Raw genomic sequence first — 23,967 nt, forward strand, 5'->3', positions numbered from 1 at the left:
CTAGCTTAAGTAGGATATCAATTCATTACTCGGCACCCAACCTTTCGTAGCACATCCTGCTACGCGAAACATCTCTATCAAATATCTTCCAATCACAAGGTCCTCATTACAATTCACAACCAGGGATGTGAGCACTTTCATTAAATAACGTGACGCTCGAAGGTAAAGACGGAGGTAGGCTCGATCGTACCGATAAAAATATTGAAAATTGCCATACAACAAGCGTTAAGGAGGGGAAGATGAAGTCAAAAGTTTCCAATTTTATCATTACGTAAATGATGGTTACTGTCTAATATTACAGTACTAAAGTGTGTGAAATATTTTTCAAAATTTATCCATAGTAATTTTAATATGAGCCTACATTGTCTTTTGGCTACCTTCAAAATACCCCCGAAAATTTTGAAAATTCCACAGACCTCTATTTTTATCGTAATCGATTATAAGGAAGATGTTGTTTATTTGGTTTTAGAACTTTTTGAAATTTGATTAGCTTTAGCATCCAAGCCTCTTTTAAACATTCTCTACTACTTAAAAATAGGAAGCAAAAAACTGCCCATAAAATAATAATTGTCTCATATGGATTTTCGAACAAACACATATTGTCCGTTGCCACATCCATGTTTTAATATTATTTTTCTATGCATATCAAAATAAACACACTTTGTTTGAACATTTTGTTGCAAAATATGAAGTCGGTGCAGTCCCACATCCCACATCCCATATTGAAAAATAAAGGCATTAAAGTATGTATATGAACTTTCTGCCGAAATAGTAACTGCAAAACGTGGTATTTGTAATAATTTTATTTATTTTTTTGCTTGTCAATAGAAATAAAAAAAGTGTTCAGTGTGGTGGTGTGAAATTAAATGATTATAGTGTACAAACATACTAGAAAATCATAAACATTTGTATGAGAAGCCATATTTTAAACTTCGAACATTATTCTCTCAATGCCTACTCTAACTCATCAGGGATTATTATGTCTTCATGGGCAGTAAACGACGCAGTGAAATTGATGTGGTTGGGCTTTCAAAAAATAATGTGGAATGAACAAGGTTTCAGCATAATGTTGAGAGGCAACTTAGATTTAACTGTGTAGCTTGCAGTTCTAAAAGTTTTCATATGCTGCTTTTTAGAAGTCCTCTGTGGAAATGTTTAAGACTTTGTGGATGTAAACTTCCCGGAATCATCAGATTATTTGGCTTTATGACACACCTTTCATAACCAACAGCATGTCTCGATTGACTAAAAAGGGCGTACACTATTGCTTCGAGAACGGCAAAAATACTTTTAGTTTTGTTAGTTTGGAGTAGATTTCGCCATCGGTTAAAATGTACTTTAGGAGTACTTTTCTATGAAATTTTGAAAACAAATCTGTTCCTGCAGGATTACTGGATTAGTTCTTGATTAAATGCTGTATGTACTTGTTGGAGTTTAGGAGAGCTTTCTAGAATATATGCTGTGAGAATCCTCAAAAAAGCTATCTAGAGGAACTTGTTGAGTTTTCTTTTGGAAAAGTTTTCGATTATTCCCTAGGAATCGCTACATAATTGACCTTTAGCAGGAATGTTTTCCTTAGAAAATTCTCGTGTATTTTACTAGTGTAATTCCTGACTGAATCTCTGGAAAATCTACCTGAGGCATTTTTGGAGTATTTAACGGAAAAATAGTGATAACCCTTTCGAAGGTTTCCTTTTTTGTGCTGTGATTTTTTAAGGCCATTTAGATATATTTATAAAAAATTTCTTTTTATTTAGACTTAAATTTTATAATACATGAAATCATGCAATCATGGATTTTTTTTCGGCTTCAATTCAAGGCTTAGTTCAGTAAATTCCATTCGATAGTAGACAGTGTTTTGATGTACACTTCCAAAATCAAAATTAATATTGAATCGTTCAAGTTTTGCCACAAATATTTTCTTTCAAAAAAGTGTTGTTCATTTCAGTTATTCTGTGAGAAGATTTGTTTGCGTTAGAGCCTTAAACATTTCAAACGAAACATAATCTGCTCTCGTATATAGCCTATTTTCGCATTATGCTGCAATAATAGATGTTTGAATTAGAGCTTTTCATATTTTGCAAAAAAATTTCCCTTCTTTTACCACGTTATTTTCATCAAGTGTTACGTCCAAACTAGGACAGAGCTTGACTTGCAGCGCAATATTCTATGAGCGTTCCCTTGATTGATAACTGCGAATTTTCTATGCCAATTCACTTTTTTCTTTTTAAATATGTATATCGCAGCAAGCTCAAGGATACTCTATGTTCTGGGATGTGGAGAAAATTATTATTCCGAAAAGATCTTCCACCAGAACCGTCACGATTTTTATTTAGTTATACTATCTAATATCATTACAATTATTCACATCCTTTGAGAGAGCTTTGAACATCTCTGAGAACCTACGAAAAATTTTTGCTATGGGCTCGGTGGTGTTGAGCTCGGTAAAAGCTTCGAAAATAGCAATATTCATTCTAAGTCAATCATTATGGAAGTGGTTTGAGGTATGGGTTGCAGTACGAAAGTATTACCTGTAACGCAGATAGAACTCATTTACGTCGTGCGTAACGAGTTAAAATCTACCGAAATAAATCCTAGCATCATCTTCTTTCCATTTTAGAGTTATCGATCTGGTAATTAAGGGTTTGCAATGTGACAATGGAGATTGATCGCCCGAACAATGTTGAATAACAATCGCATAACATAGCGAAAACAAGATATGTATCATGATTATTTTGTTTTTTTTTTGTCAATAGGAAGACTTCTTTTTAACAAAGAATTTTGAGCTGTCAAATCGAGGATTGAATGAAGTCAAATGTTTGTAATCATAATTATAATATATAACAAATTGATAACATAACGAATTATCAATGAGGAAAATTGGATGTATAACAAAACTAGTTACGAATCTGTTTTAAATGATAACACAAGGAGATATTTATATTATATTTCTGGTATAAACTTCCGTTATCACGTTTGTTATGTTACTTACTTATTCAACCAAAGTGATAACAAACTTATTTGTCAAATGTTTGTTATCGAATAACAATTATTTGAACTCATCTTGTAATATTTTTGATACTCAACTTTGCTCGGGGTGTTACGTACTACTTTTTAGTGTTTTTAGATTTAGCAGAAGCTTTATTGAGATCGGCGTAGTACCAGAACCGTTCATTTTTTAGATTAAATTCGATAAATACAGGACAATTAGGTGTGCAGAATCACATCAATTATCTGAAAAAGGTTCCAAACAAACCGAAACGTTGGACAAGATAAAATATTAGTTTAATTATGGTCGAGACCTACAATCCATTTATAAGGTTTGATGCATTTAATTCGTTTTACGATATTGATTTTAAATTAAACTTCAATAACTCAACATAGATAGTTTAAAAATGTGGACTCCAAATGAGGCTTAATTTTATTCAAGTGATAAAAATGGTTTAGAGATCCCTTACTTTTAAAAGATCAGTAAGGCAGCGTCCATTTATTACGTAATGCTAAAGTTTGAAGTTTTTGACACTCCCCCCCCCCCCTCCGTAGCGCATTTTGTTTGAAAAATTTCAAATTTTTGTATGATCCGTAACGCTTGAGCCTTCCCCCTAGAGCGTTACGTAATTTGTGAATGCCGCCTAAATGCTTATTTTCAAGGAACATGCGAGAATGCGAACCTCCTAGTTCGAAATTCTCACGAATCAATAATATCAGGGGTGCCTTCGTTGGGCCAATTCTATGTGAAGGATCTGAATAGCAGCACCAGCTTCTTCTTTTTCTCTGGCGTTATGCGATCCATGATATAACCACGCCTAGTTGTATTTCCGATATAACTCGATTACGCATTGCGTGCTAAACGAGTGCGCTTCTGCTCCCATCGCACAGTGGGACGAAACTGAAAATTGACGGTCAAAACCACTTAGAGGCGTTTTAGCTCATAGGTGTCTTCGGAACATTGTTTTGAATTAGCATCCCGAGTAATAAAAAAATAAAATAAATTAGACTAAACAGAGCACCCGAGCAAAAATAAATTTTCTTAAAAAATTTTTTTAGGGTGATCATTGCTGAGCAAAGTTTAAGATCTTTTTATTTTCAACAACTTTGCTGAACATACTTGATATTTTTAACTTCGCTTTCACGGTTAAATTTTTAAATTTAACCTATTTTACCATAAATATCAGTTTTTTGACCATTTCTATGCTCAATGTGCAATTTATGAACATGGCATGTTCTACAACATTTTGTGTGTTATAAAAATGCACAACTTTGCCGAATATATCAAAGCTGTAACAACATCACATCAAGAGATATAATGAAATTATGGTAAAATTTATATAATTTTTGACCATTTTTCTCTGCAAGTTTCTCCTGAATCGGCACTTTTCGGCAGCCATACTTAGTATACTTTGATGCCTCATTATATCAGCTAAAGCCTCATGGCAAAACAATGATCGGGTCTCACAGGGCTCATTGATATCAACCATTTTTTGACAAGCATGGAATTTTATTTTGACATCAAATATTTTTTTGACCTTTTGTGTGCTCTCAGTGCAATCAATAAACTTATGATGTTCTGTTATTTTTGTATCACAAAAGTCAATAACTGTGTCGAATGCATCTGTATAAGCTGACAAGCTGTAGAAGCGTTACATTGAAAAACATAATGTTTTTATTTAAAAAAATACTATTTTTAAGAATTTACTTGATAGAATTCTCATGTATCAGCAATTTCGAGCATAAGTTAACATTTACTGGCACAACAACCTAATGGATGAAAAATGAGAGGAATTGGGTTTAACAGGTGAAATTATATTTCACTGTATATTAGTATGGTTTGCTTTTTGTCATAAAATATATATTATTATTTGGTCGGCGTTAAGTCAGAGTGGACCAAGTAACATTTTTCATATTTTGAGAAAAATGGGCTTGAAGTCTAACGCTCTGTAATTTTTTAACTCGTTAAAATTTTGGTTCAATATTTCTACACATCTTTGCGTTACTTTCACACAATATAATGTGAAGTGATAATCATGAAAAATCATAATCCAAACCTCTGATAGAACAATTTTTTGATGGACTATGTGTACTTAGTCCACTCTGACTGAACCAAAGACCCCCGTTCAGTGAGTTGGTTCACTCTGACTGAACAATCTTTAGGAAAATAACAATCATTTAATGCTTGTATGGTCAAACTGGGTGCATATCTCTAAGATAAGCAGATAATCAAGACACTTCGACACCAGAATCATAAATTCTTCAATAATTCATAAGGTCAATCTCGAAATAAGTGGCATTTTGATAGCTTGAAATTAATGTTTTGCAGGGTCAAAGCATTGGAGACCAGAAATATTCAAATATGCGTTCAATCAGCGTGGACCAAGTGGAAATCTTGAGTACCGAAGCGAGTTCTAGGACATGCCATACATACACCATAGAACTACTATGAACTCCTATCGGACTTTGAAATCGATTCAAAAAATGCAATAATCAGTCAGTTAATTGGTTTTAAACACTTGGTCCGCTCTGTCTGCACAGAAATTGTTGCAATTTCTGACCACCCATCCAGATAATGATAAATGGTCAAAAATCAAAATCATATGCATCGAATTAAGTAATGTTTATGAATTTATATTGAAAGATGAGTAGAAGAATCATTCGATGTCGACAAATCTGACACATATCTTGAAATGGTTTAATTTCCTCGCAATCCTCAGTGCGTTGATTATTTTTGCTGTTATGCTAATAAGCACTTGGTCCACTCTGACTGCACACTTTTATCGATTTTTATTGATCATCCAAAGTAAATTTATAACACATCTCTCACAATTTACAACATTCATCAAATCTGGTCAAAGTGAAATGGAGGTAAGGTAATTTCACATCTAATGAACGAATAATCCAATTTTCCCAAGTTTTGTACTTGGTCCCCTCTGACTTAACGCCGACCATTTGTTCTTAAAATTTTCACGTATTCATGCCCGAAGCCGAATTATCGTCGGCTACTACGATTTGATGCTAATATTGAGAAGTTTTAGTATGAAAAAGGTGTTGAATACATAGTATTCCAAATTTATTGATTGCAATGTGCGCATACAAAAGGTCAAAAAACTATTTAAGATCGAAATTCCAAGCTCGTCAAAAAATGGTTGAAATCAATGAGCCCTGTGACACCCGATCATTCTTTTGCTGCCGAAAAGTGCCGATTCAGGAGAAACTTGCGTAGAAAAATGGTCAAAAATTATATAAATTTTACCATAATTTCATTATATCTCTTGATGTGATGTTGTTACAGCTTTGATATTTTCGGCAAAGTTGTGCATTTTTATAACACATAAAATGTTGTAGAACATGCCATGTTCATAAATTGCACATTGAGCATAGAAATGGTCAAAAAACTGATATTTATGCCTCTTTAATGAATGTTCGAATCCTCTGAGCAGAATCTCAAATTGAGAAACTTAAAAGTAGATGGAGTACCGTGTACCTTTTAATTCCGCTCCTAAATGCTTATCTTTGACAGATACGCGTATTTCGACTACCACTTGCAGTCTTTTTCAGTGTCAGTTACTCGTATCCACTCCATATTCTTATCCATATCCATATCCACTGATATTTATGGTAAAATAGGTTAAATTTCAAAATTTAATTGTGAAAACGAAGTCAAAAATATCAAATATGTTCAGCAAAGTTGTTGAAAATAAAAAGATCTAAAACTTTGCTAAGCAATGATCGCCCTAAAAATTGTTTTTAAGAAAATATATTTTGCTCGGGTGCTCTGTTTAGTCTAATTTAAGAATTATTTTTTATTATTACTCGGGATGCTAATTCAAAACAATGTCCCGAAGACACCTATGAGCTAAAACGCCTCTAAGAAGTTTTGACCGTCAATATTCAGTTTCGTCCCACTATGCATCGCTCTCCCGCTGTAGCAAGCGCCATAATCTATGGACCAAATACTATTCCATTATGGGAAAACGATTCAGGTGTAAAACTAAAAATATATTGGTGGATCTAGTTTTTCCACAATATAGTAGAAAACTAATCGAACAATTTATAGAAGGCCGGTCACGATTATCATTAAAATATATGGCATTAATCAAGAATAATTCTTGATATTTGTTACTTGAAAGTCATATAAGCGTAGTCGACTTTTATTGTTTTCAAACGAGATGCAAATAATTTCGTCAAAAAATAAGATATACGAACATCTACAAATATGATGGCATTTGATTTCACATCGAATCGAAAACCTGATCCATCTCCTCATCCATAAAATCATGAGCAATCACATCAAAATACGTTTCCAATGCTCATCAATTCCGCTACTCCCGAACGATATCGCTAGTCAGAAGAAAAACATCCTTCGATTGGCCGCCGCCGTCACAGAACTGACTAAGCTCCGGAGATGGACACTGAGCTCCCAGTCATTAACGGTAACGATCTGTCGTTTCGCTTCTCTGACTGACGCGACGTTAAATTACCGGTGTCGATGTCCTTCCACCCAGTCAGCCGGTGGTGGCAACGCAGGAGCAACATAGTTGATGATGGCAATTTCGCCTCATTTTTCATTCGATTTTCTTTTCTGTTGATTGCATTTTACCGGAGCAATTTTCCGAAACGATTTGAATTAGTTTCTTTTCTGTCCGTCGCAAATTGGTGTTCTACCACTTAGGTGCCACCACCACCGTACAAGAACAGTCTTATCAGAGCGAGGAGCATGGGCGAATTCAGGAGATGGGCAGTACGAAGGGGTTGGCTTCACTCCCTTTGGCCTTTAATTTCCAAATGTAAATTTTCGCTGCCTGATGTCGGATGCTGCCTAACGATACAGAAAGTGTCAAAAATTGTTATTTTGTGAGAAATTGGTGAATAATGTCTTTTAGACCGTTCGCCTCCGTTTGAAGACCCTTACAACGTCCATGGCGAAGAGCATAGACCACACAGTTGCCATCATCGACCTCCCATCCAATGCCCGGGAGCTGATTTCCTTCTGCATCGCCACCTTCTACTGGCACCTTCCACTTTTCCAGTAAAGTCATAAACCGAAGACACATGGAAGAACTTAACGCACCACACAGATCCAACAGCAGAACGCTACCGGTTGTTGGTTCGCGGACTTTTATGGTGCATCTCACAAATGCATACCTGCAAATCCGTAACCGTTCCAATCTGCATAGTCACACACTTGGCAACTTAATATTCTACAAATGGCATGTTGTCGTCGTCTTCGTTTAGGACCTCTTGGATGAACAAATACGTAAGTACGCAAGAGTCTCAAAGTGAGTTGATAAATGCTAACCATTGAGAGGTGATGGCGATAACAAGAGTGCCTTTTTCATGCAAGTCTTTTGTACTGCATGCGACACATTGACGACTCCTTGGTTAAGAAGGTTTACGTACTTAACAAAACGGATCTGATATAAACGAGAGGGAGAAGAAGCAACAAGCGTTCACCTCAAGAGGTGAAAAGTATGTGGTATTCAATGGGATCTAGAGAGATGCGATAAACAAGTACCAACAGTGTTTTGTGTAGCTGCACCGATAGCACGTAAGTAATCTGTTGCCTTCTGAAGTGCTGAACATCAAAAGGATTGAGCAAATCTCCATCTTCACAATTCGTGGAGATGCATCAAACCTAACATATATGCACCAAAGGTATTAAAAATTTAATAAACAACATATCTACACACAAATGATAACTTTTATTTTTTATGATCACTACCACTTCAGCTATAGCACAGGGAATGAAACATTCATAGATTTATGTTTAACTTAAGTACATAACGTCTTTGTACCATTATAAACCTAACTGTTAAAAGCAGTTTTGGCTTAGTATAACCAACTTCCAATCTCTGATAAATGTCTGCACCCAAAACTAATGTAAAACTCCTTTTAAGATGCGTTACGGCCACGACACACACTGGGGCAGATCGCTCGTTTAGACGGCCAAAACCTCTAGTACTCATGATATGCATCCTAGAGGTTTGGTGTCTTCGACAAAGTAATTTGGAATAACTTGTTCTACATTTTGACTCATTCAGATTTGATCTAGATAAGTGAAAACTGATCTAGATCAGTTTTATCTTTTGATAGAAGCGTCCTAGCAAAAAACTTTCTTCTGCAAAGTTGTTTATTGAGGCATTTTTGACATTGCTTCCGGATACACTTACACTCTATCACTGACGTGGATGGCGATATATGACAAATTAGTAAAATCAGTCAAAAAATCGACTTTGACCATTTTTTTTCGTACAAAAAATGTTAAACCACATTTTGTCATCAAGTCTTAGAAGCTTAACTATAACAAAGTAAATTTTCTTCATTGATAACAAAAATTTCAGATTTAATTATATTTATAGTAAAAAGAGTCTAAGAATAGTGTTTTACAAAATCCAGGATAACTCATGAAGCGTCAAATAACGGCAGCTAATTTTTTGTATACGACTAGTCAAGAACATAAGTGTCGTGAAGAAAGAAAAGTGGAGCCACGTGGGGCTTTTTTGTTGTGGCGGTTTGAAAATTTCAAGAAAATATGCTTAAAAAAATGCTTAAATTTGATCAACTTTTCATGAATTTATATTTTCAAAATGTATTTAAAAAACATATTGCATGTTGACAAAGTGTTTTGAAGAAGTCGTCTCTAAACTGGCGTTCTAATAAACATTTAAGCAGAATTCAAGATAATTTGTCCCATTTGTGTACCTATGTATCTATCCATCCTTAGATTTTTAGTAGAGTGGTAGTATTGTGTTTAATAAAAGACATACTATACGATGAAAATAAATGTAATACGTCTGAATTTTAAGAAGTTTGTATAGTTTTGTTTTCTAAATCTGATTATTGTTTTGATCTGGAAGCACATTAAATGACATATATCCCATTTTCAAACACATACTGATATAACTGTTTTTTTTTTATCTCAAAATTATTCTAACAAAAAGAAACCCACTCGGCCCACTTTGTTTTCTTCAGGAGAATGAAACTTATGTTCGTGGGCAAAAAAATAGCTGCCGTCATCTGCCGGTTAATGAGTTATCCAGGATTTTGTAAAACACTATGTTTGGACTGTTTTTATTAAAAGTATAATTAAATCTGAAAATTTTGCAAGTAAATGTTGTTAAATTACTTTTTTATTGTTAAGCATTGAAATCTCGATGACAAAACATGTTTATCCATTTTTTGTATGAAAAATAGGGAAAATCGATTTCTTGGCTTATTTTACTTGAGTGTCATAAAGCGCCACACACGTCAGTGATGGAGTGTAAGTGTCTTGGGAAGAAATGTCAAAAATGCCTCAATGAACAACTTTGCAGAAGAACGGTTTTTGCTAGGACGCTTCTATCAAGAGATTAAACTTATTTAGATCAGTTTTCACTTATCTAGATCAAATCTGAATGAGTAAAAATGTAGCACAAATTATTCCAAAATACTTTGTCGAAGACACCTAACCTAACCAGAGTACTAGAAGTTTTGGCCGTCGATAACAGCGATCTGCCCCAGTGTGCGACATACAGTGATTCCTTAATAAATGTTTCACAGCTGATAGTAATTCTAAGAAAAGGAGATCAAGAAAGGATCTTCAAATATATTCCATAAAACATTCTGGAAGAACGATTAGTCCGGTATAGAAAGACGCGGCTAGGAAGATCTTCAACTAGATTTGCTAAAAATTTTTATTGACGACTCTGAGTCATTTTTTAAAGGTTGTTCCAAGGCTCTTAAGAACTCCAGGGTTATATTTCCGCAAAAATGTGGCAGAATTCTTTCAATATTTTCTCATAGAATTCTGTCAGACCTGAGAGAATTCTTCAAATGAATCTCGGACACCCTCTCCCCTATAAAGATCATTGCGAAGATTTCAATAAAACATTTTTAAAAGAAAATCGAAACATCTAGAAGAACTCTTCCGGTTAATTATACAAGAACTCCTCCGAGAAATTTTGAAGCCAACTCATCTAGGAATTCAGATTTGATAATGACAATGACCGACTACTCATGATTTCAAAGACACTGAACTGAAGGAATAGTTTGTGAACTCAGTCTTTTGTTCTTCAACTTTACTACTTTTGAACAAAACATTCATTGAAATAAATCAAAAGTGCAAAAGCATGTAAATGAGATAAATTATTTTTAAAGAAATTCTTGAATGTTTCCTTGAAGGTGTCCAGAGAACATTATGGCAGGAGTCATTGTGAAATTTTCTAGAATACAACAGAAGTAAATATTACAAGATGTAGTACTTGAAATTCTATTAAGTTTTTACAAACAAGACTGAAAATATTTGTGTAAAGAATGCTGGGAACATTCCTCCCGGCTATAGTGGAATAACGTCTATTTGGATTTTTTTGAAAAATCCAGAATCCTCCTGTAGCTTCCACAACAAAATGACCTAAGAATTTTGATTGGATTCAATCGTTGAGATGCTTGTACATTCAGTGTGCGACAAATAAGAGAGAAACGCTTTAGAGAACTTGGAAAATTTAGCGAAAACCGTAGAAATGTTTTTTTTCTGAAAAAAAAATCTTAGGGATTTCCATTGGATGTTCTGAGAGAGTATTATAATACCAGGTTAAAAAAAAAGCCTCCAAGGATTTTTTAGATAAATTTTAATATGGACTTAAGGAGTCTCCTTCCCTGGAATTCATGTAGCATCTCATCAAATCAATGTACAATACATGAAGATAACAACTTTTGGGTTAATTTGAGAAAATCCATATCTTAAAATTTTATGTGAATACAACTTGTGCACTTCCAACATTCACTTTTGAACGATGGAACTGCCGATGCTTTTAAGAAGGAAGAAATCTTAATCTTAATTATTGCCAATTGTAATGAATACTGGTACTATTCGAAAGAATAGCCTATGTTTAAAATAAGGATAACTTTCTGATGAAATCTATAAAAACAAACTCTTGAAAATTAAGCATATCGTTGGTAACCCAGAGACAAATCAAATATCAACTGAGAATTTTGAGCGATATGGGGAGCTCACAACTTCGTCCTGAATTAATGGGTCGATTCTAAAATTTCTATACAGACAAACATCGCCCCTGCACAATAAAAAATACATCAAATTAATTAACTTATCAGTTGTTGGGCCACACTCATGAATCATACACAATTTTTTTTTGTTCGTAATTAGTTTCTTCTTATAATCCACACATATAATTTTTGAAGAAAACTTCTGGTCAATTCTATAATAGTTGGGTTTCTTAGAAGAAGATATTTAAGATAAGTAAAACTGTCCAGTCGTTAACAATAATCGTCAGAAGAAAAGCTTCTTGGGTCAATTTCGCAAGATATTCTCTCTGGAAGATTATAGTGAAACTGTTCCTGTCTCTGTGGGAATATTTCACCATTGTTCCGTCATATAAATCCTGGCACAAAAAGGTATTACATATGTAAAGACTATAAAAGTGTAAATAAACACATAAGGTACCCGCACACTGGGGCAGATCGCTGTTTTTGACGGCCAAAACCTAGTACTCTTGATATTTGTCCTACAGGTTTGGTGTCTTGGACAAAGTGTTTTGGAATAATTTGCATTACATTTTGACTCCTTCGGAGATGATCTAGACAAGTTGAAACTAATCTGAAAGGAGGGACCTAATAAAAAACTTTCTTTTGCAAAGTTGTTCATTTAGACATTCATTTAACGTTTGTTTCCCTTATGTACATTAAACATGCACTCAAAATCAAAAATCTGTGATTTATCAATCCAACTATTAAAACGATTGTTGCGCTATTTATCAACTTATGATTCAATCCATGATCATTCACTTCTTATACCTTCAAGCAACTGAATCTTTACCCTCCCATCCTTTAAGCTCAAAGACACAAAAAGTATGAAGAACGTGTCAGCTGATGATTAGATTTCAACAGAAGAATCAGAAAAACGCTTGATTAAAGCTCAATCTCCATTTGAGGTAATGACCTTTGATCTTCCCGCTTAATTCTTAATTAGAATGATGAAAATCGTTCGTTGCAGGCACCAGTAATCAGCGCTTAACAGCCATGGCTAATTATTGAGACCGCATTTTGATGGAGTAAGCCTGTGACTGGCCGTAAATATAAATCAAAATTCGTCCCCTTGTTCTCATTCAGGATAATTAGAGACCACAACTGAGCGTTACATTTATTACGCTTATATCGGTATCATCGGCAGAAAATTGAGTAAATCACTAAACAATTGTTCCTTTGAGAAGCAACACCGCTTTGTGCGGTCGATTTCGAACAAAACTGTTTGGCCAGCTAATGTTTGACATAACAATAATTAAACTTGATCATCACGGGTGAGCTGACGACCGGGGGAGCTGCTCAGATATGGTTATAAACCACATAATTTTAACCCTTAACCCTGGTAACGCGATACCTGCGATGATTGTCACCTAAACGAGCAGCAGCCGCAACCACTCGTAATAGTAGCGCTATGTGGGTGGGCTTCCTATGCCACACCGGGACCGCAATTTGGGTGGGATGGTGGGATGTTGTGAGATAGCTAATAGGGTTACCATATTTGTTCTCACTGAAAACAATTATTTTTTGGAACTCCATTGAAGTACATCGAGTACATCGGGCATAAATCTAAGTTTACTTTTCATTAGGGTGTATATTCTACTCATAGAAAACCATTCATTTAACGTGTTGTTTTTTTTGTGTTTGATGTTTCATCTACAGAACACACCATCTACACTGCCCATATTTGCATAGTCGACGTAAGCACCAATATAACCAAAATGCATTTTTTCTTTGATATGCATTCTTTACCTAATAATATACTGGTTGGGCATGCGAACAGCGCGTTTTTCTTCTGAAATATTTGAACTCTATGAGGAAAATGGATTGACATAAGCACGTTCATCAACTTATCCGAAGAAACATCCGGTTTACAGAGTGTTTATTCGTATAGTTTAGCGTGACAGTGACCTGGCCAATTCATCAATATAATCGTTCATCAAACTCACTCTATTGGTTGGATAAAACGACGTATAATACATTTGGTTGACGTTCAAGCAAGTATAGAGATAAAGTTGGCTGCAAATTCAAACAAATTCATTGAATTCATTTTGAAATCCCACTAGATACCGTCACTCCTCTCTGAATGTCTCTCTTGTGCCGCTGAAACCCTACTATTTATTGTAACAACAAATTTAATCTTTTAATTCAATCTTTCTTTAAAAAAGTTCCCTGTTATCACCTTATTTAGACTTATATGAGTTCTCGAAACTGCTATAGCTTCAAGGTGAACTCACTGTAAGCGTAAATCCACTGTGATGAAGTCACAGAGTACAGAATTCTATGCTAGAACAAAAATCTTCTTAGAAGATATGTTGGATTTGAAATCACACAGCGGCTTGCAGCCATTAATACAGGATACCACTAATCTAGGATATGTATCTTGAATTGTTTAATATTTACCATAGGCTTCGTCGAGTGAACTAAGCAATATCAACGCCTTCATTATGTTATATTACATTGATAACCCTATTCATCGATACACCTGCCTTGGACGTCCAAATTTATTTTAAAAACAAACAAATATTGAAGTTCAAATGATTTCATAAAATCTTTTTTTTTTACATTTATATTAGGACATATGAAATTATATTTTACTATGTCATAATACATAGAAAACAAGCTTGGATGAAGAATTCGTCGACAATTTATTCTAGAAAAGAAGAAAAAATCAATAACGCTGCAATCTCTTCTTACAACCGTTATCGGGGGTTCGTAAAAAGAATCGGTCGTAAAAATTTAGGATTGTAATTATGTTTAGGAAACATACCACGTCTAGATACAAAAATACAGATCAGAGATATTCGGCAAAGTTGCATTTTCCAAAATGGCGTTTAAGTCTTCATATTTTAGCAATAGATGACAACATTCCTCGATTGTTATCAAAATAGCTAATTATATCGGGGTGTTATAAACAGATACCATTACATTTAAAATATAACGATACCGAATGTTCACCAAAGTCGAAGAAAATGTTTCATACCATACTGTCTGCCGATGCATGCATGTTCATGTGGCTGGCCACACTGCACTGAAAACAATTAAGAAAAGTTCATAATCCCAAATTTTGAATGGTATAGAAAAATAGAGTTCCCAGCAAGATAAAAATACTGTAATCCAGTTTTAGTTGAAGATTTCAAAATTTAAGTTTGCATTTTGTGTTACACATTGCAAGCAAAATTAATGGGTCAAAAAATGATTGCCCATGAGCTACAGAAAAACTATGTCGAAGACGCCATCTTTGTTAGTGAACGCTTAGAAGTCTGCAGAACGAATCTGTGAAAAAAGATTGAAAGACAAATGGTCGAAATGACAGAAGGTCTTAAAACAGAAGGTCGAAAGGACAAAAGGTCGAAGAACAAAAAAGAAGGGTCAAAAGGTCGAAAATCTTTTTTCAAAGAAGGAAAAATTTCCCGCCAAGCAAATTATTTTCGACCTTTTGTCCATTAACCCTGCAAAACACCGACTAGTGGAAAAATTAAAAATTTCATATCCTAAAAAATGACAAACCCTGAGCTATTGAGCAACTTTGCCGAAGACCCCATGTTTCAAAGTGATAAAGATCCTGAGATATCCATAAAACATACTCACTGGGGCCGCTTGCTGGCAAAATTTTGAATTACATGTCTTGAACAATGGTAGCCGTTGGTTTACAGAACAAGATTGCCAAAGACGCCATCCTTTTTAATTGTCAGGGTCCTGAGATATCTGCAAAACAAAAGTCTATGCTCACAAGCACCACCTGGTGGCAAAATCTTGAATCTCTTGGTTAGAACAATGATAGATCTTGAGCTACTGAAAACCTTTGCCGAAAACGACATCTTTCTAAGTGATCAGGATCCTGGGAAATGCGCAAAACGAAAATTGCATGCACATTAGCGCTGGCTGGTGGTGGAATTACGTATATCAAATGCTACTGCATGTCAACCCTTAAGCTACTGGACAATTCTATCGAATCATCAGTATCTAGAGATATCTGAGCTGCTGAAGAACTTTACCGAAGACGCCATCTTTCTAAATTGTGAGTATTTTGGGATACCCGCAAAACATGAATCTCATGGATTTTTTAATGATAGCATCTTTCTTACACAGTTTTTTCCAGTTTTTCTACAACGATTCATCGGTTTTGATTGTTTTCCGCTTTTCTTCATCTACTTCTTCATTATCGCCCAAATCTTTGCGATTGGACGAAGTTTTGGTGTATTTGGTGGGTTCGCGTCCTTCGGGACCACATTAACGCCCTTCGCTTCGTACCAATCCATTACAGGCTTGGCGTAATGGCACGAAGCAAGATCCGGTCAGAACAGCGTGGGACCACGGCGAGAGCGGAGGAAGGGCAGCAAGCGCTTCCTCTTGATAAATCTGCCCGTTCATGGTGCTGGTGGTAACAAACGGCTCCACACCCGCAGATCGCCTGCCACAACAAGTACTTCTTGTTTGTCCATCTTTCTCTTCCGGAATCTCCATGCGAGACGTATCGACAAAAAACTCGAGGCCGTGGATTTTTTTGGTGTCCGCCTTGATGTATGTCTCGTCGTCTATGACGAGACAGCCTGGCTTGACCAGCTACTCACGGTACAGCTTCAGCGCACTCAATTTGGCCACCGTGTTTTGCTTGTCAGTCCGGTTTGGCACCCAAAATAAAGTGTCACGATTTTTCCGAGTCCAATCTTTACTTAGTTTTTGTGATAGCTGATTCTTCTTCTTTTTCTTAGCATGACGTCCTCTCTACGACAGAGAGTGCTTCTCAGCTTAGTGTTCAATGAGCCCTTCCACAGTTATTAATCGAGAGCTTTCTTTGCCCAGGGAAGTCAAGGAAATCTCCATTACTCAAAGATACTGGACCAACCGGGTATCGAAACCAGACACCTTCACCATGGTATTGCTTTTCAGCCGCGGATTCTAAGCGGGCCATTCAGCTCTCTGATAGTGACCCCAGAATTTAAAAAGAGCGGGTAAAATCAAAATGTTCGCAAAATGTTTTAACTTGAATAATTATTAAAAGCGATATTCTTCCTAAATACGACGCCATGATGTTTGCTATGAGACACATCTAGTGATGGTATTCTTAAGATTTATCAAAAATCGGAATTTTTCGCAAGCTGTTTAGCTTGCTGGCTTACGAGGGTTCCATCAATGTAATTTAACCTCTTCTAATATTATCATGTTCTAGCGAGTGACAAAAAATCTTTAATTCTAATTATATGTGCCAATAGAGGACTGATTTTTGCGAGAATTTCTTATATATTGCTTTACGTGATAATGTTCAACAATAAATTATTACATTTTGTAATATAATACGAGTAATATTCTGAAAAGAGTACACAATTTTCAAAACACCAAAAATATTTACATGTACTCTAAAAAGAGTACAAGTAGTGAAGATGGTAACCCTACTACCCATATCAGTGCAGGGTAAATGCGGTGCGCTATCTAATGCGAGGCAGGTCGAGAGCAACCGGAGAGGAATCAATTTTACTGCAGCATCATCATCTCGTCGACCGCTGATCTGTGCGCTTTATTGCCCTCCATGACTGCCATTTGCCCCGATGCGTGATATGGTTGGAATGGAATGCAAAATGTTTTGGTTTTCGGCCGCCAGAGTTCAAATTAAATTACACTATATTGGTAGATCCTAGCTGGACCTGGTTGGACCGAAGAAGCGGGCTCGGTTTGTTGGTACTTACGAAATGTATTCAGAGCGGTACCTGGAATGAGATGGTAATAGAAATAAATTAATTATTTGAAGTTCAGATATTGGGATTTATGTGTAGAGGGTGGCTCGGCTAGCATAATGAAGTTTTATATAAAGCAGCTCCCCAACAACAGTTTGTATTTAAAAAAAAGCATATAATCATCTTAATGGCATATGTGCTGAGGGTCGTGGTTCAAATCCCATCGGTTTAGGATCATTTCGTAAATTCCCTCGACTGCTCAGGGCATTAACTATTTTCTTACCTGCCACATGATACTGGGAGATAACGAAAAAATGGGAAGAATAAGAATACATAAAAGATCATGATCATACTAGAATTCTACTAAAATAAAATTGAGTCACAAAAACGTATCACGGTAGAAAAAAGCAAAAGTCCTCTTAGGTAATCCACCGATGATCATCACTATTCCCCGAATATCAAAACATCAGTTTCGCGAAAGCACCACTCAAACGAATCGCATTCCTGCGCCGTGAGTAACTCCGCGCCACCATAAACCACACGCACACCGCAAGGGGGCATCGTCATCGCCGGTAGTTAATTAATATCGCTATCATCAGCACACCTTGTATGGATTAACACATGACAGGCTGGATGGCCATACACAAACGAGCTTCTGCTCAACGAATAACCTGCTGCTGTTCAACAACTCGGTTGAATTAATTAAGAATCAGCAAATTATTGACTCTGCTGCCTCCTTGCTTCTCCAACCGAGCCAGTTCAATCTGATCACTATATACCAAAAAAAACGACCGATTTTTATATTTTTATAATAACACATATTGTTTACCATTTCTTATCATCCTTGATTGACATTGTACTGAAATTTTTTTTTTAAATTATGTTTAGAAAAATAAAAAACTAAACTATGATATTATTTCTTAAAATAAATTAAATTGAAGAATATTTATCAACTTTTAATTATGATAAAAAAAAAACTACCATACAAAAAGGTATTTGTGTTTTCAATCAAATTTGATTGCATTTTAAATAAAATCATGCATATGAATATACGGTTCAAAAAGAATTACGTAGCATGCGAATTGTTTTAGATTACATATTTTTTCGATTGGGGCGATAGAACATGATCAATAAGTTTTGGCCAATCTTTATTTTTTTCCGACCATTGTGCACTGAACAACCACCACCCGCCATCGGTTGTCGTGATTGAAGGCAGCATGTTTGTTTTGGCTTAATTTTTGATCCATCCGTGATCTGCATTGTTTTAAAGCGATCACACACACGCGCACATGCTCGTCTGTTTTTTTTTCTGCTCGATTTTGATTGATGCACATTGTTGTTAAACTGGGAATCCGTCATATTTTTGTTGTCGCATCGATGGCATCGAAAATATACGTGTGTGTCACGTTTTTGCACGCTTTGCCATTGACACTGATTTGAATATAAATATGGGCAAACATTGGACGAGCCACGTACTTGAACTACAACTAGTTTCTATCAATATTTACATACATCAATTCCCACATTCGATTGCAGGGCTTAGAATTGCTACGTGATTCCTCTCCTAATCATGCTACAATGGAGCACTTCCCGTGAAAAGGCTTTACATTTTTTCACCATTTCAAGGGCAATTGGGAGCAGGAAAAGCCTCGCTGCGCCTCAAAAAGGTATTAACCCAAGTTCTGTCGTGTACTGAGTACATTCGGCATAGAAAAATTACGCTTATGGCACGATTGCGATATTTTTTAGTGTAATCCTTCGAACGGGGTATCTTTGATTTTTAGTTGTGGGAACCACGGCATACTAAACGATAAATAACACAATTTTTGTTAATAAGTTATGCAAAACAAACGCAAAAGTGAAGAGTTGTGTTTGATCCTTCGACCTTGACGCTTGCTCCTGCGGGGTCCGGCGATGAGGGCAGGATCAAACATGTCGCGCATCGGTCGAGTAAAGTGAAAAAGTGCCGCGTTCGATAAGTTCTTTTTGATCTTTCGACGTTGACGCTTGCTCCTGGGCAGTGCGTCAAGAAAGACCGAGCAGTCGTTAGTTGTTTTCCCTGTCGGGTTGCGCGCCTATTTTCTCTGAGTGCTTTTATATAGCCGAGCAAACGAGTGAAGCTGAAAGTGGATTGTTGCTGCTCAAGGATGACGGATCAATTGGTGAGCACGTTTCATGCTACTATTTCTAATCTTTAAAATATGTATGACTGCACCTTTAATCGTTACAACGGTGAGACGTAAATATGATTTTTAAACAAACTATGAAAGGTTCGTCACTGTAAGTGTCGACATAAACTCTGATTCATAAATTATTTATGTCTATTTTTTTTTCAAAACACCTTTTTCCTTTTACTTTTATTTTTGTAATTGAAAAAAACTTTGAATGGTTCTACACTACGAGTGTAGACTTGCGAAAGGTTCACTTTATTCAATAAATTTTGAAAGGTTCGTTACGTCAAGTATCGGCATAATTTTTCTCTACATAGATATTGTTCATATCAAATGAAAACATTATATTGTTTACATGTCACCAATAATTATTTATCATGGTCTAATCGCTTATCAAAGTGAATCTTGTGACCCAACAATCCTCCCCATTAACAAACATCCCTCCCAGTAACCTTTGTGGATATGCAGAGGCAAACACGGTCTCCAAATAGCAAAGGTTACACAATAACATTCCTTCCCCCAATCCCACCTGACTGCAAGGACGTGGCCGACGCCGTTATTGACCATGTATAAATAGAGGCACTGAATTATGCACACTGAAGAAGATTATGGCCAATCCCAGCCGATCTTCTAGTTGATTCTTTGTGCATTTTCACTGACTTCGGTCAATCACGGAATAGCAACCATTGATATGTGTAGTCAGTCTAAGCTAATCTAAGCTAAGCTATGCAAAACAAACGCAAAAGTAAAGAGTATTAGTAGCATCATGTCATAGTTTTCTTGGTTGGAACTGGGAACATTTCAGGCTTCATACAGTGACTCAATTCCATATTCATACAGGAAACTGTTGTCACAACAAGTAAGAAAGAAACGTATATTGAATTTAAAAGATTTTATCAATAATGAAGGTCATAGATGTCATCTGATGGGATTGGTGGTCTTAAGGCTACCGCTTCTGCTTCTTAAGAAGAAGGTCATGGGTTTAATCCCAGGCCCACCCCTCTTCTCGTACTTCGTAGTTGTATCTCTCACTTGCTTCTATCTTCCACTCTTAAGGTCCAAGTAAAAATGGTGCAAAAGTCAACAATCAAAAAGCAATTTCTCTCTTTAAACAAATCGAAGAAACTAAGACACAGAGCCCTTTTTTTGCCAAATAAAACAGCTATGTGTTTTTATTTTCTTCAATTTATTGGGTTAAAAGGGGAAAACTGCTTTTTTAGTTTTTTACATTTTGCAACATTTTTACAAATAAAACAGCTATGTGTTTTTATTTTCTTCAATTTATTGGGTTAAAAGGAGAAAACCGCTTTTTTAGTTTTTGGCATTTTGCAACATTTTTACTTGGGCCTTAATCTATCATACTCAAAAGCAAAATGCTAGAACCAGAGACGGACAAGAAACCGTTTCCCTACGATTCCATTCTTCCATCATTATAGCACGCCGTTCCTCACGCCTGATACCTAGGCAGTCTGCTAACCACAAAAGCAAACCTCTCTGATATGGCTTTCCCCCAATCCATACACTCCCGAATGAACCGGCGTAGATGCAGTCGGACTCCACGGTCTACAGTGGGTCAGTATAAGTGCAACATCATTTCCTCCCCCTTCCCCACATTGGTCGGCATTCTGACGTGGCAGGCGCCATTGTTGCCTAAAATTAGAAGATCACCATCACTTATACATTGAGGGTGTCTGTTAATCCTAAGCAGTCATCTGGTTGGTTTCTTGTGTAAGTGCAGCTGATCTAGCGATACTGGAGTAGCAACCACGAGCGGCCAATCATGTTCAAGCTCAATGAAGGTCATAGATGTCATCTATTATTCGAGAATCATAGAATGTTTCCATTTACATTCATCTTTGAATTATTGGAAAAGTATTGAATTTGTGGTTTTGATTCATATTCTCCGGGGCCAGATGGGCTGCCGTATGAGTTTCACATTTTAAACTTTGAAACTTTGAAAAACGACTTAGTGGATCTGTTTAACGGATATCTTGGGGGCACCTTCAGTCCTCCTAAGAGTTTTAGCGATAATACCATCACTCTTGTCCCAGGAAATAGTGTGTCTCTAAACGACTATCGCCCTATTAGTCTATTGAATTGTGACTACAAGCTGTTCACGAAAGTTATTGCTGAAAGAATCAAGCCTAAGTTAAACAAGCTGATTGGAACGAGTCAAAAAGCTTGTCTGCCAAATCTGTCTTGTTTTGACAACCTGAAAGGTGTTCGAAGTGTGTTAGCAAAATCATGTGAATCTAAGAAATTTAAAGCGTGCCTAGTAGGTATGGATTTGAATAAAGCTTTCGATCGCGTAAACCACGAATATCTTTGGAAGATTCTTGAAAAGTTCCGTTTCCCGTCCGGTTTAATTGATTATATCATGATATTATATTGGAACGCTACTTCGAGGGTCATGGTTAATGGCTTTCTCACGTCAGAAATCAACATTAACAGTCCGGTCCGACAAGGGTGTCCTTTGAGCATGATTCTTTTCGTGCTTTACATTGAACCTTTGCTTAGAAACATTGCAAATAGCATTCCTGGCATACTAGTTTATGACAAGTTTGTTAGTATTTTAGCTTTTGCAGATGACATTATTTTGTTGGTCAGGAGTGATATGGAATTTGATTTGTTATTTATTATTATGGAAAATTTTTCTTTTTTTGCAAAAATCAAAATTAATTACGATAAATCGTTTTTCCTAAGATTAAATCAAGCTCGCGTGGGATCTCAAATGATTAAAGAAACTGATTCCTTCAGAGTCTTGGGAGTGGAATTCAAGAAAAGTTGGAGCAGCTCTGTTGATTCCAATTACAAAAGGCTAATTGCAAATCTCAAAGCATCCTTGCAGTTACACTATTTAAGAAAGCTGAATATAATTGAGAGATGTCAGGTATTAAATATTTTTATTCTTTCTAAGCCATGGTATGTAGCACAAATACTTCCACCTTCCAATGCTCATATTGCTCAAATTAGAGTAGCATGCGGAAAATTGATTTGGTCTGGGCAAGTCTTCAAAATCAACAGGAATCAATTATACTTGGATTTTTTGAAAAAGGTTCCAGGTTAGTCGATCCAGAGGCAAAATGCAAATCATTGTTCATAAGAAACATTTTGAACAATGTTGATGCTGATGGAAACATGACGGAAGAGAGTTATTTGTTATCATTGAATCAAAGCCAGAAGTTGTCACGGAATGCCAGAGAATGGATCGAAGTTAGCAAATATCTCAAGGATAATTTCAATCTGTTTACAACTAAACTACTGTATGATTATTTCATAGACGAGCTCTATCAGGTTCCTAAAGTAGAAGTTGATTTTGATGCCGAATGGAGCATTATTTGGGAAAATCGTAGTAAAAACTTCCTACCATTTGCAGATAGATCCAATGTGTATTTGTTCTTGAACGATATCATTAGCAATCGAGAAAAACTGAAAACGTACAATAAAGGGAACCTCGCAACATCGGATTGTGCTAAATGTGGAGAAAAAGATTCTAATTTACATCGCATAAAATCGTGCAAAGAAGCCAAAAAAGTATGGGACTGGTGTAGCCATGTTACCATAACAGATTTAAAGTTAAATGTAAATGATTTAGAGGATATTCTGCAATTCAAAATGCAAAATGCAAAGAAATAACAAAAAGCGGCATTATGGTTGACTATTCAAGCAATTTCATTCAATGTGTTAGGTCAAGGACAGTCTCTATTCGTTTTTAAGAAGGGAATACGAGATCTGAGATAGAACAACCGTCGTTTGTATGAGAAATAATTTGGTAATTGTTTAAATATTTGTTGACCGTAAACGATAGAGTAGGACACTAATTTAAAGGAATTTGGTTGTTGTTCAAATAGTAATTAAGGAAGAACGAACTATGTATCCTTTACTAAATTTTCAAAAAAAAAATATATATATATCGGCACATGAGTCAATCGATATCTATTGAAAAATAAAATTTTATATGATCAAAATTACAAAAAAATGAATTTTTTGCTATTCCGTTACACTTTTTTTATATTAAACTTTGGGAGGGATTATTAGAGTATGTTTAAAACTACAAATGAACTTTAACACTTCACTTTTTGCAAAAAAAAAATAAAATACTAAAATCACTA

At 35.7% G+C, this 23,967-nt stretch overlaps 1 protein-coding gene across 2 annotated transcripts in view; it reads right to left on the reverse strand.

The window, feature by feature from the left end:
* LOC5565327 overlaps positions 1-23,967 on the reverse strand; it is a 222,418-nt gene that overhangs the window by 95,000 nt on the left and 103,451 nt on the right. For both annotated transcript variants that reach the window (XM_021846799.1, XM_021846798.1), the window contains exon 2: positions 17,697-17,717. The gene's annotated coding sequence lies outside the window, so the exon portion shown is untranslated. The remainder of the gene's footprint in view (positions 1-17,696; positions 17,718-23,967) is intronic.

Source organism: Aedes aegypti, chromosome 2, assembly GCF_002204515.2.
Source record: "Aedes aegypti strain LVP_AGWG chromosome 2, AaegL5.0 Primary Assembly, whole genome shotgun sequence".
NCBI classification, from domain to species: Eukaryota; Metazoa; Arthropoda; class Insecta; order Diptera; family Culicidae; genus Aedes; species Aedes aegypti.